Genomic DNA, 24,340 nt, shown 5'->3' with positions numbered 1-24,340 from the left:
TTAGATTAAATTTAAAACACTATTACACGATAAAAACCAAATTGATGAAGTAATTCAAGATATATATCTGATAGTGATGTTGTTTATATCTTATTTATAACCCTAGACTAATTTTTATTTCAAATTATCATTTCTTTACTACAAATCAAGTTTCTAGCAATTTTGCTTGTGTCATAGTAAATTATGATTAAATAATCAAACAATATTTTCTTAACGTTAAAGATCCTATTGATTACAAAGAGAATATACTTAATCAAGATTACAGCTGTCAATTAAAATGGTTATATTGTTTTTAATATCATATTCACTTCACGTCTTTATTGATCTAAAATCAATTTTTGAGTAAAAATACCGATTGTGACGATATCACCCCTATCAACCAAGTCATAATGGAATAGCCCAGAGCTCCAGGAAAATCGATTCAATGACGGTTGAAGAAGCGAACTGATAGAAGAAAAACAGCTTACACAAAAATGATTACACAAAAATTATTTTTCAATTAACGGATATGAGTTCATATTTACATATTATGGATATAGTTTTAACAAATTCTGCAGAAATGCTATTAAGGTACGTACAAGAAACCGCTTTATTTCTCTAATTGTCTTTTGATATATTCTGTTTAATTATTATGCTGAATATTCGTCAAGCTGAGAAAAATCTTAGACAGATTCTCTTAAACCAAAGATAACGCATTGAACTGAAGGCTATCATTTATATTTATTTGTAATACATATAAAGAAAAGATGGATTAATATGTATGATCGATTTCTACATGTGAAATCTACAAATGAAACATACATAGGTTTGTTGTATTGGAAATAAACAGTACACGGACATGGTTGACAATTGTGAAGCTGGAAATTAACATATTTATCGATCTCTTGTTATATTGCATAAAACAGTGCCGAAGATATACGTTGATTCCGATCTCAGAGAATTTATTACAAAAAAAGACAACGGATAAAAAGAGTTAATAAGATTTTCATAAGTACAACAATGTTATGTACGTCGAATTATAGTCGTGTTTTTCTCTCTCAAAATATTTGTCCTATTAAGTCTATAGTATAAATCTTAATGAAGCTTAGTAAATCTGATTTTAGTAAGTTATTTTTTATCTTCGCACCAGGAAGCAAAAGTCTTGATTCTCACAATTAAAAGTCGAACAATACGGAATCACAAAAGCGATTAACAATAATGGTTAACAAGTAGTCTTAAATTAACGTTTTATATTACGGAAATGGAGGGAACTATAGCTAACTATATGTGGTAGGAATTTTGCTCATTGTTGAAGGCACCTTACGCTGACATATTGTTGTTAGCTTCTATGCCATTTGGGTTCTGGTTGAGAGTTGTCTTATTGGCGATCGTGTTATATACATCTGTATGTTGAATTTTCATTTTCTGGCACTGTATTGCCTTATCCATGCATCTTCTTATTCCTATGTACATATAAGTAAGAAATATTGAACGTCAAGTTTATGGTTCGGTTGTGTTCACCCTAAATCTACGTTTATTCATATGCATATGGTAGCTGTTTCATTGATGTATCTCTATTTACTCGTGATGATTTGCGTAACTATCTTACAAGCTCGTTTATGGAGCAGAACTGGGCGATTCAAACTGTAAACATAGGGTTGTAATGTTCATTTCACTTAATACCCCCGGTCGCTCTTCCCGCTTATGTCAATGCGGGAGTGACATATATGCTTATGGGATGTGGTATACGTATAGGGATCTCGAAAAGAAGTGTAGAAAATGCAAGAATTTGAAAATGAGCACCTGGTTTCAACCTCACAGCAGTAAAGAGAACTTACACCAACACACTTCATAATATAAAATAAGCGAGAACAAATCAAAATGGTATGCATGAAGGTAATAAAATCTAGAACATGCAGAATATTGAAATGAGGGCGAAAAACTCGAGGCTAGTGGAAAATATGGCATGCGTATGAATTCACTAATTATAGACGCTATCTTCTTTTTTTAAAACATATAAACAATTATAAATGTAAATATTCAGTTTAAATGTACAACCAATTGACCAATTATGACAGCCTCTCTTTCTTTACATTTCACATCTTTGTTTACAAGATAATTTTGCACTTAAACAGGAAAAATTGATTGCTTTTAATACTTGTTCTGTTATGGGTCATATTGCAAACTCTAATCAGACTATATGGCATGTTTACAAATACATCGAATCGATTAGATCTAACTTCAAGCCAATCTACTCTACACATTTCATCTTTACCTTATCAAATCCAATTAAATCTGCTAGAGTGAACACGGTGTGTAAATACTTTTTTAGATCGTATACTTAATCAGATCCCTACACCTTAATTTGTCATTTTTTAGAAAAGGGATACCTGTTGAAATAGCAAGTGTATTTGTCAAATGCAATTATTTCTGCTTGGTTGAACACGGTTCTATAAAGGTTCATGTACATATTGTTTTAGATCGTACACTTATGTAGATCCCTACACCCTAAATTGTCTATTTTTAGAAAAGCGATACCTGTCGAAATAGCGAAGTATACTGTCAAACGCAATATATTCTGCTAGGTGATGACACGTTCTATATAAAGGTGCAAGTAAATATTTTCTCTGATATTACACTAAATCAGATCCCTAAACTTTCTGGTCTATTTATAGAAAAGAGGTACCTGCCGAAATAGCAACGAAAGCACAATTGTAATAAGTTGAACACGATTCTATAGAAGTTCATGTAAATATTTTCTCCGATCCTACACTTAATCAGATCGCTACATCTCAGTCAGCGGAGTGCCAGGCGAGAACAAATAGTAGCTGAACTACTTAGGCCACTCGGTAACCGACCACCACCACTTTTTCCATTGTTTTGAACTATTGAAGCTTTTGTCTTTAGACATCTGTCAATGCTCAGTGTCAATGTGTTAAGCATAATTATAGATTTACTGAACAAATATTTCCGTGTAGATGATGTTATATAAATCAAATCATGTATCCATATATCAAGTTGAACATTTGTACCACGATAATCGGTATGATAGTTGAGGGGTGGGATGGAGACATTTGTACCACGATAATCGGTATGATAGTTGGGGGTGGGATGGGGACATTTGTACCACGATAATCGGTATGATAGTTGGGGGTGGGATGGGGACATTTGTACCACGATAATCGGTATGATAGTTGGGGGGTGGGATGGGGACATTTGTACCACGATAATCGGTATGATAGTTAAGGGGTGAGATGGGGACATTTGTACCACGATAATCGGTATGATAGTTAAGGGGTGAGATGGGGACATTTGTACCACGATAATCGGTATGATAGTTGGGGGGTGGGATGGGGACATTTGTACCACGATAATCGGTATGATAGTTGAGGGGTGGGATGGGGACATTTGTACCACGATAATCGGTATGATAGTTGGGGGGTGGGATGGGGACATTTGTACCACGATAATCGGTATGATAGTTGAGGGGTGGGATGGGGACATTTGTACCACGATAATCGGTATGATAGTTGGGGGGTGGGATGGGGACATTTGTACCACGATAATCGGTATGATAGTTGGGGGTGGGATGGGGACATTTGTACCACGATAATCGGTATGATAGTTGGGGGGTGGGATGGGGACATTTGTACCACGATAATCGGTATGATAGTTGGGGGGTGGGATGGGAACATTTGTACCACGTTAGTCGGTATGATAGTTGGGGGTGGGATGGGAACATTTGTACCACGATAATCGGTATGATAGTTGGGGGGTGGGATGGGGACATTTGTACCACGATAATCGGTATGATAGTTGAGGGGTGGGATGGGGTTTACAGAATAGAGAATAATGGGCAAAAAGTGCAGATTAAGGGACAAATATGTATAAAGAATATAGAACAATAATTTTAAAATAATGGAATACTTAATTATATAGTATAGTAAATAAAGGATAGATTTATGAAGAATAGAGAAAAACCGACATACAACATGAGAATGTAGAATTGTAGACCCCCAATCCAGAATCTCAGAGTTGGTTTATATTGTTTATTTTGGAATTGAGAATCATTACTAATTACGCTTACGCTATGTTATATCATATATCAGAGATGAAAATCAAAACCAAGTTAAAATATTTTGAAGTGGCGGCGTATATGCTATTTTTTTTTGTGACTCAGTGTATGATAAGCAATTTAAACATGGGGAGAGCAAAACAAAAATTCTGTCCCCAAGTACCAATGGGCTATACGGTATGGGGTTTGCTCATGGTTGAAGGCCGTACGATGACTTATTATACCTCAGGAGAAAGTGGCCTATATATAGTTCTCTCATTGGCAATTATACCACATCTCCTATTTTATATATTGACAAACTCATCGACATAGTGTTAGTAATGTCTCGGACGTAACAGATAACAATATGTTCTTGTTGTGATAAAGGCCGTCGTTATGTCGTTATCAATAAATAAGAAGGTATTAAGTCATATCGTGCACGTGGTGTCACAACCATATGCTTCATCAATAAAGCATTATAACAATTAAGGTGTAAAACGGATCAGCCGACTATTGCTCCCGTACCGCTATAATTAGATTGTGTATAATAATGTGCTAAATGATTCCTATATTTAGCATTCATAAGTCATTATCTACACAGTTATTTTTCCATAGGTACTATTTATGTACTATTTATGTACCACAAATCTGTAGTACTGGAAATCTACTTTTAATATTCAGTACTATTGTGTTACTAAAGAATTATTGTAATATTTAGGTACCTGTATTTTTACAGTACTTGATTTGTACTTGAAATTGTACTACAGATTTTTGGTTGCACGGTTACATTTTCAGCATTTTGAACGTTTGTCTTTTTCAAATCTCATGAAGTTATTAATAATACTAGAAAACACCCGTGATATCGCGGGCCCGTGACTGAATTAAAGTATATAACTATGCGTAAGCCTTATCTTAGTATTAGTACTGTCATCTGATAAAGTCATGCCGATTATAAGATACACAATTTTCTCTACTTTCAAATCTTTCTGTTTGAACCCGTCGAACTGGAACTTATCAATTATTGGTAATATTAATTATTTTGAAAACAAAAGGTCCTGGAATGGAGTATTTTTTAATCAACATCATTGTCCTATATTAGTTATAAATAAAGTTGAATTCTTTGATTCGCTGTTTTACGTCATGCCCGCTAACAAATTGAAACTTATTTTTAGTCCAGATTTTTAGTATTCGTATTGTTATCTTAGAAAGTCTTACGGATTAAAATACTACAATAGGTAACAATTTGACAATTTAGTAGTGTCAACCCAGTGATTATGACCCGTGTATATAGCATATTATTCAATACACCGTTTGGTGGTGCGCCTGTCAGATGCGGAACGTACAGATAAGGTAATAGGTAACAGGTGATTATACTATTGGTATCGGTATCGGACTCGACCCGGAACTTCCTAATTATTGGCAATATTAATTACGTGGAAAACAAAAGGGCCTGGGGTGGTGTAATTTTTGATCTACACCTTTGTACTATATTAGTTGTATATAAAGTTGAATTTTTTGATTCGTCGTTTTTACGTGATGACGGCTGACAAATTGGACCTCGTAATTTTAGTAACTGTATTATAGATGATGTTCAAACATGGAATACTGTGATCATTGTTGGTATTACATCTATGGTATAATTTTTTGTACCAATATTTTGAGTACAAATTAAGTACTGGAAAATACAAGTACCTATAAATATTACAATAATTCTAAAGTAAAGAAAAAGTACTAAATATTACAAGTCAAAATCCAGTACTACAGATTTAAAGTACAGAAATAGTACCTATGCAAAAGTAGCTGTGTAGTATATTTATAACGTATTAGTTCAATGTTATTTATCTATTAATTTATTTTTGGCTCTTTATATTTTGTTACAATACAATTTAAATAATCTAATTCAAATTTATTTCTCCTTTCCGTTTGCTAAAATATTACTTTGAATACTTTATTTCGAGCTTAAATTCATTTTATCTCAAACTTTTTACTTCCTTTTTAATATAATTTATTTTTTGGGGGGAGGGGAGGGAGGGGCATAAGTTTTTCTGTGTGTGTTTCTTTGTTTTAATTTATTGTAAAATAACAAACACTAAAAGATTTCACAAAAAAGGGAATGACAGTTCAAAAGCTATGATCTTGCTTAAATAAATAATTAAAACGATTTGAGAGCAATTTTTTTATATCCTTTTCGGAATATTAAATGCAGATAAAAAAAACCAATAACAAACTGTAGCAATTCACTTAACTATGACACTGACAATGACTGACGCAGCGGTTACAGTTTTTTTATAAATTCAAACGGGAAAACGCACGGTCTATTCTATATAAAACACAAGAAACGAGAAACTCTTATGAACAACACCAACAAACTACTGAACATCAGATTGGTACAAACAAATGCAGCGGGTTTAAACGATTTAATAGGTACCAACCATTACCCTTATATATATGTATTAAATGGTATAGATTTTATACAGCTTAAGTAATCCGAACAAAGAGGCTGTTTCAACCTGTTGTCACCTATGGTGATACAAAATAATTACGTCACAAAATTTTATTTCTATTTATTCATTCATCAATAATTTAACACATGTCACTATATTTATTCGATTTAACCCTTATGATATGCTGAACAAAAAAAATACTTGTATGGAGTACAAAAACCTGCTCTTTAAACTAAACTTAGATTTTTTATTGGTAAATATATTGTTTACAGACCCGTAGGCAGGTATCTCCAAAAAAAGGGGGAGGGTCGATACAATCATACTCAACTTTAACAGTTACAATTCAAACAGAACGTCGACTTAAACAGTGCTTATTTGTTTTCAAACCCTTGACCCCCCGGACTACGCATGTGCTGTTTACTTTTTTTTATTTAGAAGCAATCTAATTGCATGTTTGGATTTTATGCTAGTAATAATTTTATATGTGTTTAAGGAAATTTCACATAAATGTCTGCATAGCAATATTTAAAAATCCGTATTTTCAACAGTCATGACAGTGATAAATTGCACTTTTTTCTGCCACTGGGTTAATTGGAACGTTTTGTTCCCTGTAACAGAAGTGTGGACCCAGTTGTCTTACCCAATAATTAGTATGATTTTAATCATTTTGTACAAAAATATCAAGTTCATAAAATTCTATCAATATGCTAAAACTGAAGTTGCAACTACTGCAACCTTATGAAAAAATATAAGTGTGTCTGAAGCCCGAGCTATAGTGCTATTGTCTCTCTTCTAAAAAAAAAACAATCTTGTGATGATTTTATTCGTGTTATAGGTTGCATAATGGTCTCCGCAGGTTCGTGCCAAATGTTTCTTTTTATTGGATTATTGTTATCAAACGAATTGATTTATTATATGCTGGAATGATTCTATTAATTAATTATTAGAAATGTATTATTGATTAATTATAAGATTGCTTATCAATTGCCATATATGTTTACTATATATACAGTGAAACCTTTTTAAACCGATCCTCTTCAAGTCGGGACTATTCGGATCCGACCCTTCCCGACCCATAGGAATCTGTTACGAACTTAAACGACTGCGTTCAGACAATAATAGGACATTCCAGATAATTGAGGATAGTAATCCGACTTCATTACTTTTAGTGTCGTATCGCTGTCTGATCTCAAATGGGAGCAATAATCGGCAATGTGTGAACGCCGCATTAGGATTTTATTCGGTTTTGGTCGATGTTCGGTTTTATCAGGTTCAACGGTCACCGTTTACAACGCACATAATTTGATATGACGGTGCTTACGAACACGTTTGCTTTAGACAGGTTTTACTGTATAATCAAACGTAAGTGTATATAGCATAAAAGTATGAATGCGATTGTTGAGGATTTTTATGAGATACAGGGGTAGTCTGGTATTTTGGCAAAATATAATTATACTTCGTCGACTGTGGTATAGGATGTCAGGATTCCAGGCTAATAAAGGGGCAGATCCACTCATTTTTATAAGGGAGTTCCAAAACAAGAATAAAAGGGCGTCCAGTCAAATGTCCCCATTAGAAAGCATTCCGGGGCTCTTATCACAAAAATTCTACCCCAAAACATTGATAGTAAGTTGCACTTAAATGTTCCTGACTTAAGAGTGGAATTATTTTTTTTTCTGATGTTTTGTTTTAATTTGATCACTGGAATGTCCCAAACCCGAATTACCCAGTAGTTCATTCAGCTCACTAAAATTCGAAAGGGGAGAACTGGGTTCGAATTTCGGCCAGAAGTACGTTACTGTAGCCATAGATGTATGCTGTAGCCATGCCAATCTCGATGACAATACCGTATTTACAATCTATCATATATATATATATATACAAATGTGTTTGATGCTTAAACAAAATCGCCATTTTGATGAGTTATTTTAAGGAACAAACTGTAAAAAATCAATTTATTTGTTTGTATTTATAGTCGAAATTAAACAGGAATATTTGCAAGCGTCTTGACAAGATCACATAGATTTAAGTGTTTCCGGTTTCGTCTTCTTTAGTTTTTAATCATTTGTCCAAATCGTCTTCAATTCAAACAGACTTGAACAAAATCAATTGGCTTTGTAAATTATAAACGATTATGACGTCATAACTTGTGCAAATTTCACATACATTCAATGAGAATTTTTATGTCTAAAGACCCCATCTTAACAAAACGTGCATTATTGCCGCCATTAAGAAAGCATTACCTACCTCTAGATACGTGTAAGTACGCCGTAATCGTCTGCTAAGCTAGATTTTCAAAGTCTTATATTATTGCGCGAAATAAATGAAGTGTAATAAAACTATAAAACTGAACAAGAAAAATTAGTGAAGGCATGAAATATTATTAAGTGTTCGTTGTCAAACGTATATTGCACGCATCGTGGAGGTTATATTATCTATTATCAGCATCGGTGAGGTAATATTGTGTATTATCAGCATCGTGAAGGTAATATTGTCTATTATCAGCTGAAATTTTCAATGACCTTAATAGTGTTACATGGACGCAGCCATCATAAACAACAGACATGACATAGAGTGTTTGTTATTGATTGTTCTATTGGCTAACATGCAAAACAACAGTAACTTTAAAAAAATAATCAAAAAAAGAAATCTTCATAGAATTATTGAATCATGTAGCGTTTAAGGAGGTAGATCTAGGTTAATAAGGAAAATAACTCTTAAAATCATCAGTACGTTTTGTGTCAACCAACCATTTTCATAAATACATTCTAAGCTTCTATGTTATATAGATTATTTCCTATCCGTTTCAGGTAAATGCTTAAAATACATTGATGAAAATTGACTTTTACAAACGTATAACTGATTTAAAGAGTTATCTCTCTGAACCAGGGTATTCCCTTTTAAAACTAGAAGAAAGTGCAATCAGCCTTGATGCTTTAAACATATAAAACCTTGAAACAACTTGTTTTGCTATCTCACATGAATCCAGCTCTTTTTTCACTACTTTTTTTAAACATGCTATATATCACCACTAGATTGCAGTGGTTCATATATAGTTACTCGACATGTTTTGTTATCTTTGGCAAAATATACAGTATTTTTTTTTATCTTGTTTAAGCAATGGACTCTCATTTGCACCAGGACATTATTAAACGATCGCAATTAGTGAAATATTGGCTTTTTATATTGGCAAAGGTGTATCTTAGTACTACGTCCATTATCAGTGAACTAATACACATTTTAGTTTATTGTCCAGCTGAAGCACGTCTATATGGGTGTTGGACTTTCTCGCTGTATTGAAAAATCCATTGGTGGCCATCATAGGCGGATCCAGGGGGAGGGGCTGGGGGCCCGCCCCTCCCTTTCGTAGGAAAAATTTGGTTGATTATATAGGGAATCATTGAAGCATGACTGGAGCGCCCCCCCCCCCCTTAGGTCAGTCAACGGCCCCCCTTAGGAAAAGTTCTGGATCCGCCACTGACCATCGGCTGTTCTCTGCTCTTTAGTCGGGTTGTTGTCTCTTTGGCACATTCCCCTTTCCATTCTCAATTGTATTTCTGTTAACTAAGTAATCTTACAGTTGGCATATCAAACTTATGTTTTAAGTCATCCATCAAGTTCTTCCTTGATTTTATGCCCAAAAGCTTCATAAAGACTGGTGGTTTGGATGATTTTGTGGCTAACTGAACAGGCACAAGACCCAATGTTTATACACACATTTGTTTTTTTTTCTTTTTTTACAAGTTGGGAATCTTTAGCATAATTTTTCTTTCCTCTTTGATTTAAACAATGGTCAAACGAATTCTAGGTATGAACTGAACATTTTATCGAAAAGGTAGAACGAGTCTCCTTCAGATGTCTAATAATAAATACAATGTTAAACGTTTGAAAACAATATATGGCAGAGATTGAATTTAATGCAACATTTTATGGCCAATTTACAATTACATTCACACGCGCGTAACGTGCATATTACGCGTAGTATTGATTGATTAGTGGTGAAGGTACTTAGTATTTCTGGGCGATGAATGAAATATAAAGTACTTTCAAACTCATTATGGTTAGTTTGCGTGTAGAATATTGTACGGCTACAAGGGGCGGATAGAGCCATTTTCAAAAGGGGGTTCCCCAACTCAAGATAAAAAGAAGGTTCCAATCATATGTCCCCATTCAAATGCATTGATCGTCCTAAAGGGGGTTCAAACAACCCTTCCCTTAGATCCGCCACTGGCTACAAACCAGTATTCCTTCACCCAGAGTCTGTACATTGATGTATTACATACAGTTATTATATATTAAACTGTCGATAACTGAATTCCAGATATTCTTTCACACTGAATTTGGGCAATTATACTCAGTGCAGCTATCACAGATTTAACTGTCAATAATTGACCTGACCATCCAGATATTATTTTTCACTTAGAATCTACTTGATGTATTACATACATTTATAACAGAATTAACTGTCGCTGCTTGTATACGTAAAGATATTCCTTCACCCCACCTAGAATCTGGACAATTTGCTGTTTTATATACAGTTGTCATGCTAGATTTAGCTGACGAAACAGTACATCCAGATATGTTTTACTTCACTCAGAATCTAGACATTTGGATGTTTTACATGTACAGTTATCAAAGATTAACCGTCGATACTTGTACTTCTAGATATTTTTTCACTAAGAAGCTGGACAATTTGATGTTTGAAATACAATAATCATAGGTTTAACCTCGATACTTGTACGTCTAGATTTTGTTTCACCGAGAATCTTGACAATTTGATTTATTACAGTGTCATACAATTATCAAAGATTTAAATGTCGATAATAATTATTATCATTTAATTCGTATGTTATTTCTCTGGTGAAACGCCATAGCAACCGCAAAGTTTATACATGTATAAATTCGTTTCATGACGTCTTGATTATTAATTCCTACTAACCCCACATATTTCTTTTAGTGCTCAATGAATATTTGATGCCTACATTTTGATGTGTAATATGCCTATCACATTCTACCTGATTTACATTCTAAGGGCTAGATGTAGAGACAGTAAAAACGTCGATCGGTTCTCATTTTTTGTTTGTGGCATTTGTCGAATGCTATTTTCGACTTTAAATCGCTAGTTAATACATTCTATAAATGTACTTAAATGAAGGTTACAACTCCCCCCCCCCCCCCGCCCCAGGGAAGAGGATTTGACCTCACTTTGTTATATTTGTGTGTTTCAAAACTTTGACTTTCTAATGTAAATGATGCAAGTTTAATTTCTTTTTCAATAAATTGCATCATAAGCAATATATAAATACTTATCACATGGAATTTTAATTGCAAACGACTTATCAGGTTGGTGTGCAATTTTGCACGTGCAGTGTTTTTTTTTAAGTATGCTAAAGTACGTTTAAATAAGCATCATCAGCAGAAACGGTGAACCCGGAAGCATTCGGAAAAGTATAAGGATTTTCATTTCATGGCACAACATCTCAAAGCTGTAGTATGTTAATTACCTATATGTAAATACGGAGATTAGAAATACTTGACAATGAGACAACTAACCACCAAAGTTTATATGAAGGCAAGTGGATGATAGCAATTATAGTAGGCAACCATACGGCCTTCAATGGGTACTTATACACCTACCCACCCAAAAAACAACAACAAAAAGTCAAGAAAGTACGTACGGTTATACACCTACCCCCCCCCCCCCAAAAAAAAAAAAAAAAAAAAAACAACAACAAAAAGTCAAGAAAGTACGTACGGTTCTGAGAGTATACTCTTTTGACGGAACAAGGCAGATAAGTGGCGGATCCAGAGGTTTTCATAAAAGGGGGTGGCTGACTGACCTAAAGGGGGAGCTCCAGTCATGCTTCAGTGATTCCCTATATAATCAATCAAATTTTTCCCACGAAAGGGTGGGGCCCGTGCCCCTAGGCCCCCCCTAGATCCGCTTATGGAAGATTTTGCGTCTTGCCTATCTCCTTCGTAAATCTGATTATTTTACATGTTTACGCACATAGTTGTACTACTGTTCATCGTATTCATTTAGTATCATTTTAAATCATTTGGAAATTACTGTACACTCGTAAAGATTAAAGATTTGTCTTTCAGTGTCAAAGCTCCAATTTCTTGAAGTATCTTTCACCACCTTTGACCTCTGTATTGACGTAATAAGTTTCTTTCCTATTATTCATTCACAACGAAAAGCAGAAGTCTCTTACGCAATTCATATTATAAAAAAAATAATTAGTGTTTTTGGTACGTTTGCGTGCTTTGATTGATAGGATTATTGAATAGGTGATATTTCGATGTTACCTATAACATTAATGCATGCATACATATGATTTCTCATTTCTGTGAGCTTACCCTAGATTGTTCAATTCGTAGGCAATTATAGACATTCACTTTTGATTACAACATTGTTGATTAACTGAAGTTCAGGATTAAAGTAAAAGTTAAAAATGTTTTTGAATCAAACTCCAAAATCTGGATAATGTTAGGCTTCTTGCAAAACGGGAGATAATTGTTTATGATATAAAGTTCATGATATGAAATGGGCAGCCAATTGTCGAATATAGACATACCATGGCAAAATGAAATGATGCGAAAAAAGTGTTCTGATAATTTTGGTATGATAACATTGAAAAACATAAAATATTTTGGATATAAGGGGTCTGTTACTGAAAAATCCCTATCAGGACACGAACTACTAAGTTGTTAGTTTATTTCGATCTTGGAAAATTGTTGGAATACATTCCTCTGTCTATAGTCATGTTAGTGCTAGGCATTACACATTCAACGCATTCATTTTCATCATCTTTTCATAACTGTATATAAATGTTTCTATAACAGTATGATATACTTTTAACTGCAAATCAAAAGAGGGGGTGTTATGTTATTCTCCTAAAAATATATTCTAAACCCCAATTTGATGAAAAAAAGTGTTAAATTTTGAAGAAAAAATAATTTGATAGATAGCGTCGAAAAACTAGAAGAGAAATAAGCGCGAAAAATATTTACAGACAAAAAAAAAAAAAAACATGCCCCTTTCTGATGTTTAAAGGTTGCTACGTTTAGCTGACTTTACAGAGTTATCTCCCTGGTTGCTTCTTTTACACTTTTGAAGAATGATTTACATGTAGAGGGTTGCTATGTAAAAGTTAGACGTTAACAAGGAGTTTTTTTATAACAAGTGTTTACACTTAATAAACTTTCAAATTAAAATAATTCATTCACAGAATTGTCTAAGTTATTTATCTTTATTTGAAATGAAGGTATAAAAATAAACATTAAAATGATAAGGATGCGATAAAGTAGCAGACGATCACTTCACACTTCCGTTTGATGTTAGTTACCTACATATATTTAATCTCTAAACGTTCACCTAACCAGAAAATGATAAATTAATTTTCAAATAGCTCGAGCCATTTCAATCTTTCAAAGTTGAGACTCGCTTGTATGAGACAAAAACGCATTAATTTTCATTTTCAAATAGCTCGAGCGATTTCAATCTTTCAAAGTTTGGACTCATGTGTATGTGACAAAAACTCGTTCCTGTTCATGACCATCATGCAGTAGGTTGCTAACTGGTATAAAATGTTACTTGTCCTTTTGACTCCGTATAAAAAGGAATGCAAGATTCCTGACAAGATAACCGACCGTGCGAGGGCTGTATTGCCGGTCAAGGTCTTTAAAACTGTTATTATAATCACAAGCTTGAACCCAGGGTGACTGATTAAAGTCGTTTTTCAGCTTCTGGCTGCCCGATTATGTTATTTGTCAATCATGTCAATGGAACCGTTTGTTGATGTCTTTTTAAAACAATAAATGCGCCGTTGCCTAATCTGGTCGGAGGTTAAGGGCGGATCCAGGATTTAAAACGAAGGAGCGAGGTTTTAACTTTAAAAGATCTTAAAAGAATTGGACGATTTTGTGCAAACAGTTGATATCTTTGCTATCAATGGGGCATACGCTCCCTGCATCCGTCACTGTATGTTAGCTTGTGCCTCTTTAGTAGCTGTATTTTATTCGTAGTTTGATCTCGAATGATGGTAGGTTGGTGTTGTGTTATGATCTTGGTAATAAAACCGATCAAACGAAAATGGCTTTTATTGTTAATGAATGGATAGGCTTGTTCAAAAGTTGCTTATGAAAAATAAGGTTTTGAATAATTAATTTTGTCGATCACGAGCCAGTTCTCATCTGAGTCATCTCTGTGCTAATTACAGTAGCAGAGCTCAATGTAAAGAAAAGCTTTTTAATGAATTAATAGTTATTTTGACAGTCGAAACTAGCTGAGATGTTGCGATAATCTTTGAACGGACGCTTGTGACGTCATGATACCTATGTTTAGATTTAATGTCTTGTTTTTCCCTGTTTTTTTTCTAACATTGTATTATTTTGTTGCTAAAATATGAAAGTATGATTGAACTCACTCACTACACATAATTAATCTGATGCATTTTTAATGAAAATTATGTCAATATGTGGATGGGTATATATACATGTGGCCTTCGGCTGTTTTCTGCTCTATGGTCGGGTTGTTTGTCGCTTTGACACATTCCCCATTTCCATTCTCAATTTTATGTATATTGTATACATGTATAGTTGTATAGATAAACCAGCAGAATTAAAACGTCGAATACTCCTTTATGACAAAAAAAAAAATCGTGCACTAGTTGAGTAGATAACGTCCAGTGGCACATATTTGTGTATATATTCAGAGTATTATACGTGTGTGATAGCCGTGGTTTCTAATTTTTTTTTAAATTTTGTTGATTTTTTTCCCCTTTAAATATAATAACAATCTCTAAAAATTATAATAGCAAATAAATTCTTTACGAATGTCGCACAGGCGGTCTACATGGGAAAAGTATTGAAAACTCAAGTATTTCATACTGTCTGCACTTCAGAAATGTTCAGTTTCTAAGTAATCTCATTTATCTTATTCTTCTATTGTCAGAATTTGTTTTGAAGTAGTTTTATCAGTCATATGGTTATAATTAAATTTTCCTGTACATATCAACGCGTGCTAATCTGACAGGGGCACGTGTCTTTGCTAATAATAAACACCCCCTTCACAATGTCAGTTCAAGGAAATAATTTACCTCCTTGATTGATGGGAATCCAGGTACCAGACAACAGGTTCGTGTGCTAAATAACTATATGGAAATCAAATCAATTGGATTGGAACTATTTTTAGTAGCGAAAACACATGTCGAGGTGTTTGTCTTCATTTTAAACTTCTTCCGTAGAGTTATATTGTTTTCCCTAGCGTGATCTGATTATCAGAGTAATGTGGCTTTTTTATGCACTCCGACCAGTTTTTAATTAAAGAAAACAAATAACTGAGATACTTTGTTTGACTGGTAGACAACATTAATAAATTTAAGGCTGCTCTTCTGAAACCCATCGCTGTTTTGGTAAAAAAAAATGGGGGGGGGGGGGGCATTTTTTTTTTTTTGCGGATTCCAAATTTATTCTCAACTGTTGAAATGCATGATCCCCTCTCGGCTTTCGTAGAGCAAACAGTTATATTCTCTTCTGTACATAATTCTCTCATGCATTTTGTGTTGCAAAATACTTATTTTCATCTTGTTTATGACATTTTTTTTTTTGCAAACAACTCAATACTGGAGTAGTGGCTTACGAAATTGTTGGGGATCGACTTAAATCTCTCACCGTTTATTACATATTTATATATTTTTGTCATTTTGAAGATTGAGAGACCAGGAACATCTAGCCAACGCACTGTGCTTCATAACATACTGTTGGAAATATTTCGTACAGTTTCAATGGTAATACGTTGGCAATGTTTTCTTTTAACACAGGTACACTTAACGTCCTACCCTTATGAGAGATTCTTTGAATTAAATTTGTTCTACTTAAATAATCTTTGTACATGTACGTTAAAATACCATTTCGTTTAAAAAAAGCTGATTTCTCATTATAGTGTACTTAAGGTATGACTGCAATATTTGTTCTGTGTATGAAGAAATGACATTAAAAATGTGGTGCACACTAAATAACCCACGCAGCGAGTGTGCACCATATTTTTGAGGTTATTTCGAATAGACGGAAAAATATTAGTCACTCTTTAAAATTTAATTATAAATTTCATTGTGAGGAGTAAATCATGAAAAACGTTGGAAACGTCACGATCACATGACAAAATTATGTCTATGAGCTGATAGACAAAAACATTCCGTCAATAAGAAGACGTATTATATACTAGATAAAATTATTTGCAATTATGAAGTCATCAAGAAAAGTCCTATCTACTCTTGTAATTTCTCGCCTACAAAGGATAATTTGTATGCACGTAAACATCACACTTATTGTCAAGATTGATTCATTTATTCGTCTCTCTCTCTCCTTGACTTTGGGCGATTGACATTTAAGAGTCGTATATAAGTTCCGAATAACTTTCTATTAGTACATGTATCTGAGTACCTTGTTTCGGGTCATGTATTATTGTCTTGACACGATAAAACACCATTATGCTATAGTACATGCACATGCACAGTTATACTTTGCACTAAACTCAATCACCTCCAACGTGTACGTCAAATACGTAACTACCTATGGGGAGTTTTTTCACATGTGACAACTGAAGAATTATTTCATTTGGTTTTAAGGTACTTGCTAATTTTGCTATGGTTTGCCAAAGTTTTAATTTTATATCGCATGTTATCTGTTCACTTATATCTATAAATAATTGTAATTTTTTTTTTCATTTGAAAAACTATATTTTCGAAAGAACAAACCTTTCTAAAAAATAGTTGTCGAGTTACACAACAGTGATTTAATATCTGTGCAGATCGACAGAAGCATGACCGTATTGTACTCCATCTGACGAGTACCTCTATATAAAACAATGTTTTATAGATTTTAAAGGTTCAATAATGATCTCAGTTTGCACCCTCCGTAGATATTCCGTAGAGGGGCTAAAAACCGAAAAATGAAATTCTTTTGGAAAATTTTTGCATACATGTATATAATAACACATTCTTGGTGTATGTTACTAAATATATGTACGTCTTTTTAGGCACATACATATTCCAAATGGTTAGATGAATAGAGAGGGCTAACAATCGTAATAGGAAATTCCTTTGGAAAATTTCATGACTATTTTAGACTTTCTTGATCGCTTTTACACATATCAATTGGCAGCTTTATTTAAAATTGCAAGTTGATTGATTCTCATGTTTTTTTGTCTCTTATTAGCATGTGTTTCTTTACTTGTCTGTTAAAATGGAAACGGTAAACGTTCATTCATCAAAAAGTTCAATTTCTTATGCATGTTTATTGTTGAAAATACCTTCCGCAGCCCTTGTCCAAATAAATATTTTCATAGACAGGAGTAATAACCGTTCAAGCTTATAAAATTCAGAAAACCATAACATTTCTGTATTTATACACTTCTTCATAGTAAGTTTATTTTCCATCACAACAGATTTTTTCTATTTTGGTTGTAAGAGTACTTTTAACTTGAATCACACGTAGCCCATACGATGTAGGAGGGTTTGGATGGGTTTTACATAATACGAATAGAAATAATGGACCAATAATGCAGAATAATGGTCTCACAAGTAAAGAACGTAAGGACAAAATCTATAAATTACTTTGTCTGATTGTAGCCTTAAATTCCTACGTACCCCAAAAAGCAGCCTAAACGGAAAAGTTTATAATACAGACACAAATAATGGGGGTTCATGTTTATAAACGGAATATCTTTAGAGTAATGGAAAAATTTACATTAAATTTGAAAACGAAAGTAATATTTTGATTTGGTTCACATATAACAGCTGTCCGAGATAGCTTTTGTTTTTGCCGGATATGAAAAGGGAAAAAAAAGGTGTACACGATAAAGTACATAGAAAAAATACCTTCATTTAGACCCTCATATAGAACACAAAGTTACAAATTATAGCCCATTGATTTAACTATAAGTTCCTACAGATGCAACTTTTATATATAAACTATAAATAGAAGATTTGTTAAGCACATGCTGGGAGGTTTAATAGGATTCTTTCACATTCGGTGGACGCCTTCAAACTATACACAATATAATCATACATAAATATTGTATATATAGCAAAGCATACACCGTTTAGTTGTGTTGATTCGTCTGAAGCACGCCTTTTAGTTTCACCAAATGTATACAAGTACAAATCAACGCATTACGAAAAACCATAAGACGTTTATTATAGGATTTTTAAAGTGTCCAAATGACGAGATTGATGATTTAATTGTTAATAAAATGTGGACTATTGAAAATACAATGAACCAGGTATTATTATGTGGTTTTTTTTAAAGGACAGAAAAGTGACCACACAAACAAATGAATATGACTATTTAAATGATGTTACCTTAGCTGTATTTGGCCAAACTTTTAGGAATTTTGATCCTCAATGCTCTTCAACTTCGTACTTTATTTAGCATTTGAAACTTTTTTGGATTCGAGCGTGAGTGGTGAGTCTTTTATAGACGAAACGCGCGTCTGGTGTAAATACAAGTTTTCATCCTGGTATCAATGATGATGACTGAGTTTATTTACCATGTGAACACGTTTGATTGTAGCGCGATATAACCATATGTACCTTCATTTTCGCTGATTTATAATCATAAGTATGTATATACAAGACTTTGTGTGACATTTTTAAGCGTGGTATATATCAATTATTTATATTGACAATTAGCCATTTTTAACCCGACATTAAAAATAGGAAATTAAATATAACAGATTGAATCGTTAAGCTGATAACGTTTGCTTTGGATTTGGATTCCTGGCATTGTTTATGATGCATTCCGAAATAGTTCTAGGGTTTCAACATGTAGTGCATTCGAAGAACTGTATAGAACTCCCAAAATAAACAGCAGAGCTAGTTACTTTTAAGTCATGTGTTTTATTATTATTTTAACATTGCATTTATAGATAGAATCAAAAATTCATTGTTATTACATTATGGTTATATGGTTATAAAATAAGTCAAATACGGAACTGTGAGGAAATTCTAAACGGAAAGCTCCTGAGCAAATATACCCCCTTATTGTAAGCCCCACCCCATCCCCTCATTACAACGAAATAGTATGAAATTAGTCATGGTAACCTGATCAAAGAAGACTCAGCGAAGCAATCGGTACAAATCGTTTGTTGATCTTCATTGATCAGATCTTACGTCAAGTAATTGTTGTTAACAAAACATACTAAATGGCATCAGTGATCAACTAGATAAGGGGAGGTAATATATTATAAGCGAGTGGATGACACATGGTGCTCATTGTACAAGTTCCCCTGTTATGATCTCCCCTCATTTTCCACTTAGTGGTGCCCCTATACCTCACATCTCAACTTTTTACCTCCTATATCCAAAAGAGCGATTCATTCCCCTCATGATTGTGGTTTCTTTGATTGTTGTGTTTGTTTACTGTCTTTATTTGATTCAGATGTGTATTGCTAATTGTTTAGATTCTACATAACTTCCTAACGTAAACATAAACACAAGCATACTTAAGTGTATTTAGAATTTGACAGATAGTTTTACACATATTGATAATTATGATGAATCACATTTAGGTACAGCATTGATTTGTATTCTGAGGAGTCGTGAGGGACTTATTAATAATCTTAAAGCTGGAAACAAATATTTCCATTCTGTATATATACATGTATACAGAAATAATCCACGGTTTTATCATTGTTCTCGCTGCAGATTAAGCTGATCAAACTATAACCAAAAATTTAAAATAATGTACGGAATTTCATTTTTTTTATATTCCTTTTAATTGTTTCTTTTGGACGAAAGAAAAATGAAAGCCATATAGTCAAATTTTAAATCTTGTTGGTCATTTTTTTCCTATCAAATTGACCTATATGGAACTGTTTTCATTTGTATACATATGTAATTCGATGTTTTTGTAAATATTTTATATGCCCTTTACTTAAAAGCTTATATTTCAAGCATATAATCGAAGTCATTGTACATCGTTAGGTGTAAAGATAAACTATTGAAAAGCGTACGATATTATTTAAACGTAGCTTTTGAATCGTATGAGTTGATTATTTGCTTCAAAGATAATCAATAGTCTCCCCCTTGTGCTCCTTACTCCGATGGTGTGTGGTGTGTGTCCGCAATTGGTAATGGAATATGTCGTAGTTGTTGTATTGTTTATATATGTCCTTTGGATTGCACATTCAAACATTCGGACCAATCAAGGCAACGTTCACAACTGAAACTCTGTGCCGGTGACTATACTTTGCTAACGCTAAGAACGAATTTGTATGGTCTTGGTAAAAATAATAAATAGAAAGTTTATATAAACTTCCAGATACCAATTAGATGCATCACACACGTCCTTAATTAACATCAGCAAATTGCAGTAATTTCAGAAGGACGATTTTATCAGGTTAAAGATTCTTGTAGAAAACAAAATGTACGTGCACTTGGCATGTCTTATGCGAAAAGACGATTTAGTTTGAAAGCTCTCTTAAAGTATTTAACATGTGCGTTCAGATGGCTGTTCTTTTGAGAAAATACGATGTTATGTGAATGCTCTCTAAAAGTATTTAACATGTGCGTGCAGTTGGCATTTCTTGTGTGAAAATACGAATTAATGTGAATGCTCTTTAAAAGAATACAATATGTGCGTTCAGTTGGCATTTCTTGTGTGAAAATACTATTTAACGTTGAAGATCTGTAAAAAAAAAAAAGAGTTGTTGGTGACCTTCTGCTGTTGTCTGTTCTATGGTCGGGTTGTTGTCTCTTTGACAAATTCCCCATTTTCATTCTCAATTTTAACATGTGTGTACAGATGGCATTTCTTGTGTGAAAAAAACGTGGCAGATCTCTCAAATTATTCAACATTTGGGTTCAGTTGTGAAAAGAAAAGATCTAATGTGAATGTTAACATGTGTGCACATGTGGCATTTCTTGTGTGAAAAGATGATTTAACGTGAAAGCTCTCTTAAATTATACAACATGTGCGTTTAGTTGTGAAAAGTAGATTTAATGTGAAAGCTCTGTAAAAGTATACAACATGTGTGTACAGATGGCATTTCTTTGTTTATCCATGCTATCAATCAAAACACCTTTAATCTTTCCATCGACAGGCAGCAGAGGAATTTACGTTGTGTTCTCTGTCGAACTCGTTATCATTTGTATTTGTTCTTGTCTTGTAACTTGCACTTTTAGTGAGCTTGTATTCATACTTCTTCACTGCATCTTCGAGACAAATTTATAAATTGAGGGAATACGATGTTCTTTCCATGATACGTGGATTTTCTTTTTGTATTGGAGTTGGTGGTGGGAGGGGGGTTCTTTGATTAAAATTTGTATGGTGCATTTAAAGTCACAAGTGTAAATCGTACACTGTAGTTACAAATGAAAGGGGTGATTTAATCGAACTATACAAAATGCATATTAAATCACAGATTGTGTTAAACACGTGCAAAAAATCGAAATCTATTACAAGTTTAAAGGACAATTTTTTACACTTGATTTCAAAAATACGAAAAGTTTTTTTCAAATCTGTAAAAGCTTCAGTGCTGTTACTCTTTGTAAAATAATACTTGATTTTATGCAATTGTGATAGGGTCTCAATCACCGAGTGGTATGAGTGGGTTATCAACTTCATCTTTTGCTTCACAAATCTTTCTCCATAAAAGAAAACAACTTATAGCCACAATATAGTCAATAGTGCAGCAGCTGAAAGTTGCTTAAAGACAAACGATTAATCAATCCAAATGTGTTTGCGTACAAAGATATGCAATATTATGTACCGTTATCTGCAATTGTTTCTGGATTTTAATATATAAAAAAAAATAACATGTGTTATTTCTGAAACAATTCCCGTATTATCTTATATTTACATTTGTTTTATGAAATTAAATCTGAACTTATTCTGAAAGCTGATAAAACAAATAATTTGTTTGTTGATCCCGTAATAATTTACACTTTAACTAAACTGTTCCACGTTGACAGTTTGAAACAATAGCAACCTTAATAAAGACTTGGTTAACCAGATATATATATCAGATAGAAATTTACGTGATATCAAAAACAAATATAGGGAGGGTTACAAAACATCTACAACCACAATATGTGTAATGGACACCTTTCAGTCTTTGAAAAAAAGGGGGGTGCTGACATGGGGGTACTCATTTCCAATATCCTGTTTTTTTTCCATTTCACCTTTTCCCCTCAATTGGACTATAATACTTTCCAAAATATAGTATATCTAATAATTTATACTTGACATAAGTTAGACGATGCTTGTAAATCCCACGTGAAAACACGAGACTTTAGTCATCGATTAACACTTCCGAGATATCATCTGCAATATTGAGATTAATAATTTCCCCAAGGTGATTCAGAGTATATATATATATATATATATATACAAACGTTGCTGTTATAGAACCATTAATAGCTGCTAAATGGACCCAATAATGATGTCAATTTATAAAGTTATTCACCAAGAAAGTGTTATGGAATGTAAAATATACTTTTAAGTGGGAGTTGTATGCTTTTAAAGACGCTGGATGTCTTGAAATGACCGTCTAATGTGTCATTGTAATTGATAAATTTTAGTTAACTTACTGGTAACTATAGTGTCTACTGAAGGAAAAGCAGAAACTCACATTTTTATACGACCGCGCAAAAAATAAAATTTTTTGGTCGTATATTGGTATCACGTTGGTGTCGTCGTCCGAAGACATTTAATTGGTTTTCGCACTATAACTTTAGTATTAGTAAATAAAAATCTATGAAATTTAAACACAAGGTTTATGACCACAACAGGAAGGTTGGGATCGATTTTGGGAGTATTGGTCTCAACAATTTATGAATTAGGGGCCAAAAAAGGGCCCAAATAAGCATTATTCTTGGTTTTCGTACAATAACTTTAGTATAAGTAAATAGAAATCAATGAAATTTAAACACAAGGTTTATGACCACAAAAGGAAGGTTGGATTGATTTTGGGAGTTGAGGTCCCAACAGTTAAGGAATAAGGGGCCAAAAAGGGACCCAAATAAGCATTTTTCTTGGTTTTCGCACCATAACTTTAGTTTAAGTAAATTGTTCGTTTGATTTCATCAAAAATTGAATAAGTGGGGTTCTTTGATAAGCCGAATCTAACTGTGTATGTAGATTCTTAATTGTTGGTCCCGTTTTCAAATTGGTCTACATTAAGGTCCAAAGGGTCCAAAATTAAACTTAGTTTGATTTTAACAAAAATTGACTCTTGGGGTTCTTTGATATGCTGAATCTAAAAATGTACTTAGATTTTTTATTATTGGCCCAGTTTTCAAGTTGGTCCAAATCGGGGTCCAAAATTAAACTTTGTTTGATTTCATTAAACATTGAATAATTGGGGTTCTTTGATATGCCAAATCTAACTGTGTATGTAGATTCTTAATTTTTGGTCCCGTTTTCAAATTGGTCTACATTAGAGTCCGAAGGGTCCAAAATTAAACTAAGTTTGATTTTAACAAAAATTGAATTCTTGGGCTTCTTTGATATGCTGAATCTACACATGTACTTAGATTTTTGATCATGGGCCCAGTTTTCAAGTTGGTCCAAATCAGAATCCAAAATTATTATATTAAGTATTGTGCAATAGCAAGAAATTTTCAATTGCACAGTATTCAGCAATAGCAAAAAATCTTCAAATGGACAGTATTGTGCAATAGCAAGAAATTTTCAATTGCACAGTATTGCGCAATAGCAAGAAATCTTTAATTGCACAGTATTGTGCAATAGCAAGTATTTTCAATTGCACAGTATTGTGCAATAGCAAGAAATATCTAATTGCACAATATTGCGCAATAACAAGAAATTTTCAATTGGAGTTATCTTTCTTTGTCCA

General features: G+C 33.3%; 1 protein-coding gene across 11 annotated transcripts in view; it reads left to right on the top strand.

The window, feature by feature from the left end:
- The first annotated feature begins 403 nt into the window (after positions 1-403).
- LOC143055081 (potassium voltage-gated channel protein Shaw-like) overlaps positions 404-24,340 on the top strand; it is a 73,701-nt gene continuing 49,764 nt past the window's right edge. For all 11 annotated transcript variants that reach the window (XM_076228228.1, XM_076228226.1, XM_076228232.1 and 8 more), the window contains exon 1: positions 404-570. The gene's annotated coding sequence lies outside the window, so the exon portion shown is untranslated. The remainder of the gene's footprint in view (positions 571-24,340) is intronic.

Source organism: Mytilus galloprovincialis, chromosome 12 (genome assembly GCF_965363235.1).
Source record: "Mytilus galloprovincialis chromosome 12, xbMytGall1.hap1.1, whole genome shotgun sequence".
NCBI classification, from domain to species: domain Eukaryota; kingdom Metazoa; phylum Mollusca; class Bivalvia; order Mytilida; family Mytilidae; genus Mytilus; species Mytilus galloprovincialis.
This window is presented reverse-complemented; position numbering and strand designations above follow the sequence as displayed.